The sequence below is a fragment of the Apium graveolens genome, chromosome 6, assembly GCF_009905375.1.
Source record: "Apium graveolens cultivar Ventura chromosome 6, ASM990537v1, whole genome shotgun sequence".
Lineage (NCBI taxonomy): Eukaryota > Viridiplantae > Streptophyta > Magnoliopsida > Apiales > Apiaceae > Apium > Apium graveolens.
This window is the reverse complement of record NC_133652.1, coordinates 293,452,228-293,457,998: the sequence shown is the minus strand read 5'-3', so window position 1 is coordinate 293,457,998 and position 5,771 is coordinate 293,452,228. Positions and strand designations below refer to the sequence as shown.

The window sequence follows — 5,771 nt, the reverse complement described above, 5'->3', positions numbered from 1 at the left end:
TGATCATAAAACTGAATTATTAGGGTTACTTATCTTTGGCAGCCGATTGGCATTTTAGAGTTTATAAGGACTCATATATGTGAGAGATATATGGTGGTATTTGTGACTGTTTCTGCATCAGGTCTTGTGTTGAGCGATTCTTGGCGTTAAATTCAAGTTCTAGGAGAAGGTCATTAAGGTGCACAACCACGACGAGAATAAAAAAGATTCAGGAGCTTTGGGATATAAGGATGCGAAAACAAAGCTGTCATGAGGATATCCATACAAAATATGGTTGGAATATAACGAGGTCCGGGTGAAGGGCGTCCCCTTTTATTGTTCAAAAATGCGCGAGGAAAAGGGAACGTATTTGTACTATCACTACAAGAAAAAACAATAGACATTACCTCATAGATATCGCTGTCATTAAGGACCGATGTTAAAAATGTTTTTAGCATCAATTTGTTCGAAAACAATGTTAAAGACCATTTTTTACATCAGTTAAAATCAAAACTAATGTTTAAACTCCTTTTTAAAAAAATACGTGGATCACAACCCCTTAACAAAAACATTTCCCCCCCTCTTTCCTAAAAAAATGTCTCGGCCCCCTTAGAAACATTTCACTGTTCTTTCTTCTCTCTCACCAGCCTCTCTCCTTCATCTCTTTGTCTTTCCCAATTCTCTCTCACTCACTCACTCTCAGCCTTCAATGTACCTAACTTATACAACCTTAATTAGAGCTGTAGGTTTGAAACCCCTAATTTGAACCCTACATTTCAAGTAATCGAACCCTAACTTTCAACTAAAATGGCCGATTAGCTGGAAGTTTTGGTCGATTTGTGCAAATGAGGTTGAACATTGGTCGATTTGTGCAAAGGAGGTTGAACCGTAGCTCGAATCTGCTGTAATTAGTAAGTGTTATAATTATTTTTTTCAAAATTCAATTTTCGGTTTTTAATTCTTTATTTTTGTGAAATGGGTTGCTTGATTTTGGTTCTTGATTGTTTTGTTGATGTCTGTTTTTTGTTATTTTTGTATTTGGGATTTTGAAATTTGATGTGGTGTTCTTTTAGGTGTCAATGCACTCAACAAAATTGTATTGCTTTCTGATCGTCTATGATTATGCCGTGCAGGGAGGATATAGGGGTTTCTATTCAAGAAATACCATTCCCTTGTCACCAAAAATTGTAAATGACATCCACAAGCGTGGTGGGACAGTCCTTGGGACATCTCGTGGGGGGCATGATACGATGAAGATTGTTGACATATTGAGCATAAGGTATGTCTCTTCATATGGCAAAATTTACAAGTTTTCAACTTCACGAATCCAAGTTTTGGTACTTTAGGAAAAGTTGATGGTTATCTCTCTATATAATTTAGTATATGAATTGACATCGAATAAAATGTTAAAAACAGGGCTTATTGTTCTGGCTTACTTTCTTTTGTATTGATTATTGCTTGATCATGGTGGTAAAAAAAATCGTTCCATCCTTTTTAATTGCCTAAAAGGAACCATGGGAAGAGGTTTGGGGCTTAATACCTGTCTCTTTTTTATGTGTTTTTAGTTGATTCTCTGTCTCCAAATTTTGCATTCTGCATTACAACTACTTTGGACATCTTTGTGATAATAAGTTTTAACACATCTCTTGTATATCCCAACATGGCTATAAAAAGTGAGAATTTTTATTCTAAGTGAAATAATGGATTTGCCCCCGTATCTACAATATTAAAAAAAATTATTGTCCAAATGGAACTATAATCTACACATTAGTTTTAACACTATAATACTACTATGTAACTATGTATTTTATGTTTTTAATCAAACACTTAATATGTGTTTGTCGTTAAAGAGTAAAACTTCATATTCCTATTTCAATTCATGAAATTAACTTTTTAGTCATGTTTTTTCGTTCATATATATTTATTCAGTTAGCTATATAATTCTAAATAATTAAAGTTATAATTTAGAAAATAATTTTGATAAATATCTAACATATAAAGATAAACATTATACGAATAATATAAATAAATTAAGATATAACGTGTATTTGGTAAATAATGTAATATGTTTCCAAGTAATCGTCTTGTTAAATTATATGACATTATATATTAAAATTAATTAACAATGTAAAACAATCAATTTCACACTAATAAGAAAAATAAACAAATAAAATTTATAATGTGTTTTTATTTAATAAAAATTATATTGTTAGAATGTATACATAATATAATTTTAAGAAAATAAAATGCTATATTTTTGGTAATTTGACCAAATTGACAACAAAAAAACAAATAAGCCAAGAATTATGGGATAAATGAAATAATGTTAGATGTACACATAATTTATAAATTTATTCAATTTTTGATTTAGACCAACATATTTAGGGTTATTTTGAACTTAACATCATAATCTCCTCGATTTTAAAAAAATCAAAATTTGACCATTTTTTCTTAAAGAATGAAAAATTCACATAAAAAATCTAATAATCACTATCTATCTCAATTACAAGGATTCAATTCGAGCGAACACTATTATTTTTGTTTCAAATGTGGTCGGAGGTATTCAAATTTCAATTTCACATTCTCCCAAAATTTTAAAATTTTAAATATAATAAAATTTCAAATGCTCATCATCCTCACAAAATTCTAAAACTTTATACGCAGAATTCCGATATTGCAGAAAACAGTCGGTGTCTTGCACAGGCTATTATGCTACTTAGAACTAATTAGTAATAACTTTGAGAAATTTATTAAGTTATTAATATTCAAAGTTTCATAAATTAGTCTGAGAAGGAAATAAGTTGCGCAAGGAAAATAGAGTTCTCTTTTCATTTCTCTGGTTGGTAATTCGTTAATCAATCGCCGAGTACGTGGTTCATAAGAAACTTCTTTATGTTTCTAGAACTAGGTTTTCTTCTATTCTAGATCATCTTATCTTAGGCTCATGATAATTAAGCACAGAAAAGATGTACCTTCTGGTCCACGAGTTTTCGATTTAGTGGGACAGGGAGGAGGGGAATTATTGCGATCATTGCGATTAATGATTCTCAACACCTACTATTTTTTGCTTCCAGTTTTTGCTCTGTGTAGACTCTTAATTGTTATCCTTTGTTTTTGTAAAGGGCAAAAGTATATGCCCTTAGACCAAATAAAAACTACTTTGTTGGTTTACAATGTAATTACAAACCCGGGTTTAGTCTTATTACATATGCTGAAGATGAATCAGGAGGATTGATTGATCAGAACATAGAAATTCCTTTGAGCATGTAAAAGGTTTCCTTTACAGTGAAGCTTACAAAAAATGTGAAGTCTATGAGGTATTTTTCCTGAAGTCTTGCAGCAACAACTAATGTTTATACCTTCTGGAAGTACTTTCATAAACTAATTACACCTGCTTTCGATTTATAGGGATGTAATGGGATATTTAGTACGTATGTACAAATGCTCTCATCATTTCCTTATTTTTATGTATTGATCAACTTTCGATAGATATCAGTGAGTTCAAGATGTCACTTGTGCATCTACTTTCTGCTCTAATGTTTATATTTTTACTTGCAGCTTGGAGGAGTAGTTGCTGATAAGACCATTTAATCGAAGGCCATTCAGTGCTGAGTCCAATCTCAAAATCCATTCTCCGGTCGAATCTGACAATTTCTTTTAAGTACTTTAGGTATTACTGTTCAAATTTCACAAAGATAAAATAGTGAACTAGTGATATCACTCACATCACGTTCTCTCTCACCCTCTCCACCTGTGCTTTCTTCATGTTCGCTTCATCTCTCTCTTTATTTTATTTATATACAGTGCCCGGTGGACAACATTTTTAGCTCGAGAAAATGTAATAGTGAAAACAATTGTTCAGCGCTTATTAAAATTGCGGTTATTATTAACGTATCAAAGACCTTTTATTTATGTATTTGTTATTAGTATTTAATTAGGTTCTCGAGGATTTATTAATTGTTTTTTAACTAATTTAATGCTGAATATTGATGAATTGATTGTATATAGTGATTCAGATAAATTAATGGAGGTGATGTGTGTGATACATGCTACACAGACTTCCTTTCTGTTCAGCTGGTAAGGCCTGTGTTTCTTATTTTACTAATTTTATTCACTGTTTTTGTCATTTAATCATAAATTTTGGACTGAAAATTGTTCTGTTTGTTTGATTTTGCTACATGTGGTATTCAATTAAGATCAAATTTGTATACTTTAAGGCCTGCTGATGTTAAGAGTTAGTTAGCAATATCTACTGGGACAGATTTGGAATTTTTTGAATTGTTTCATGATCGCGAAGAAATTTATTTTGTTGATTATATGTCCGGAGAATCAATTAACTAGCACAGGAAGTAGCAGATATGATCTCTGTTATACCAATACAGAAGTTTCATGCTAAACATTTTGTTTCTCCTGAGTACTTTTCATATATTTGTCCTAGTGATTGGTGAAGAAGATGTCATGTACAAACTACAAACAATTGATGAACATATGATGTTGATTAAATTTTATTTTTAATTGCAGTATTAGATCAGTCCCATGCCGACCGAGCTGCGGCTAGATACGGTTATTTGCCAAGACGTGGAGGAGTTAGAATTTAGCTCTTCAAATGATAAAGTAAATGTGGTACACAAGTTACTTGATACTTTCCTTTGGCCTCGTAGATGATATGATATCTTTCTAGAATCTTACATGTAAAATAATGTGATCTTTTTCTCTGATAGTGTAATCTCAGTGCAGGAGGGTAGACGGCGTGGTCTGAAAGTTGCAGTTGCAGGGATCCCAAAAACTATTGATAATGACATTCCGGTATTATCATTCATCAATGTCTAGTCATATTTCGAGTTTGTTATACAAAAATACATTTTGTGCAAGCTGAGGCATTAGATGCAGTGAAACTTATTTGTCAAGTCTAATTCCAGAAAATGCAGGCTCTTACAATTCCAGCCCACAAGAAACCAGGTTCTTTAGCTTTTTAGAATGTGAATTGAACTGTTATATTTATTTTTTAACTTGTCTTGTATATTCTTTTGGGAAAGCGTATGACACTGATTGTAAAGATAGGCAACATAAATAAATTCAAGGCAGATTATCTTTCTTCTTTTTTATGCACAATCCTGGTAGAATTTGCTCTACCTAACAGAGTTGTAATTTTGTTTGGATGTTTGCACTGATCTTTCCATATATATTTTGATTTGATGATTTTTAGTAAAAGAGTCGTCAATTGTGCATGAAACAGAGGCTCTTGGTATTTGTAGTAACAGGCTGACAATGATATGCTTCAACATAGAACTGTTTGCATATACTGTTGTGAAATATGATCTGCTGTAATGGGTTGTTGTGGAATAGTCTCCATATGATCTAGTAAAAGGCTGTAGATGATCTGCTTCAACATAGAAGACTAGTTGGAAAATTTCATTTTGACTTGATAATATTTAGATTTGACAATTATGTTTTTGATTTTGTCAATGATGTATATTGGAATTCTTTGTATTAGTTTGATAATAATAATAATAATGAAAGTTGTGGTTATTTAGATGCGATTCATTTTGCTTGTTTTAATTTTTGGTATTTTAATGTATATATATATATATATATGTATTATATATAAAATAGGTAAATATGTAACCACAACATCAGTTAATGATTATATTAGTAAAAAAATTCATCGTTTTTTTATTGATAAATATTGTATAACGTCTAAAATATATAAAATACAATATTTATCAATGTATATGATTTTCATGTAATTCATAACCTTTTTAATATATCTCATTAATTATAATACAATTTTT

At 30.9% G+C, this 5,771-nt stretch overlaps 1 long non-coding RNA gene across 3 annotated transcripts; it reads left to right on the top strand.

The window, feature by feature from the left end:
- Positions 1-448: 448 nt before the first annotated feature.
- LOC141668100 (uncharacterized) lies at positions 449-5,261 on the top strand. Of its 3 annotated transcripts, XR_012552918.1 has the most exons (7): positions 449-890; positions 1,113-1,258; positions 3,538-3,649; positions 3,988-4,056; positions 4,501-4,593; positions 4,717-4,785; positions 4,899-5,261. It is a non-coding gene; the product is annotated as an uncharacterized LOC141668100 (long non-coding RNA). The 3 variants fall into 3 exon arrangements; XR_012552919.1 differs by having other exon boundaries at positions 4,501-4,602; positions 4,717-5,261; XR_012552917.1 differs by having other exon boundaries at positions 454-890; positions 4,717-5,261.
- Positions 5,262-5,771: the final 510 nt, after the last annotated feature.